Genomic DNA, 1083 nt, shown 5'->3' with positions numbered 1-1083 from the left:
ACAACAGTCAAGTCTCAACTTGATCTCTGAGCAGCATTCCACACACAGTTCATCCCTCACGCTCTTCATTTTCCTCCCTTGATTTCCCGGACACTCCCTTTCCTGGTCTGCCTACTACCTAACTGGTCCTTCTGACTTACTCTGCCGTGCAGATTTTCTTCTCAGACCTGGTAAGTGCAGAGTGCCCCGGGGCGTCCTGGATTCCAGTTCCTTCTGTGTCTACCCTGGTGATCTCATCTAGTTTCAGGCTGTAAATCAGGTTTGCCCATCCTTTTGGCTTCTCTTGGGCACATTGAAAGAAGAAGAGTTGTTTGTGCTGCATGTTAAATATACAAATGTTGGGATACGGTGGCTCACGCCAGTAATTCTAGCACTTTGGGAGGCTGAGGTAGGTAGATTACATGAGATCAGGAGTTCAAGACCACTCTAAGCAAGAACGAGACCCCATGTCTATCATAGAACAACTGGCCGGGCATCGTGGTGAGCGCCTGTAGTCCCAGCTACTCAGGAGGCTGAGGCGAGAGGATTTCTTTCTTTCTTTTTCCTTTATAGAGACAGAGTCTTACTTTATCACCTTCGGTAGAGTGCTGTGGTGTCATAGCTCACAGCAACCTCCTGCTCTTGGGCTTAGGTGATTCTCCTGCCTCAGCCTCCCGAGTAGCTGGGACTACAGGCGCCCACCACAACGCCCAGCTATTTTTTGTTGCAGTTTGGCCGGGGCTGGGTTTGAAGGCGCCACCCTCAGTATGTGGGGCTGGTGCCCTACCCACTGAGCCACAGGCGCCGCCCCCCTCCTATACATTTTTGCAGCTGAAAGTCTGGTTATCCTGCCACTTCATCCTTGATTTTGGCTTTTCAAAACCTCTTCAGATTCCTGTGTTTTTTTTTGAGACAGAGTCTTACTATGTTGCCCTCAGTACAGTGCTGTGGCATCTTAGCTCACAGCAACCTCAAACTCTTGGGCTCAAGTGATCCTCCTGCTTTAGCCTCCCAAGTAGCTGGGACGACAGGTGCCTGCTACAATGTCCGGCTACTTTTTATTTTTATTTATTTATTTTATTTTTATTTTTTGGCTGGGGCTGG

The sequence above is a fragment of the Otolemur garnettii genome, unplaced genomic scaffold (assembly GCF_000181295.1).
Source record: "Otolemur garnettii isolate 467f Iridium unplaced genomic scaffold, OtoGar3 scaffold00009, whole genome shotgun sequence".
NCBI lineage: Eukaryota > Metazoa > Chordata > Mammalia > Primates > Galagidae > Otolemur > Otolemur garnettii.
Note: the sequence above shows the minus strand (reverse complement) of the source record.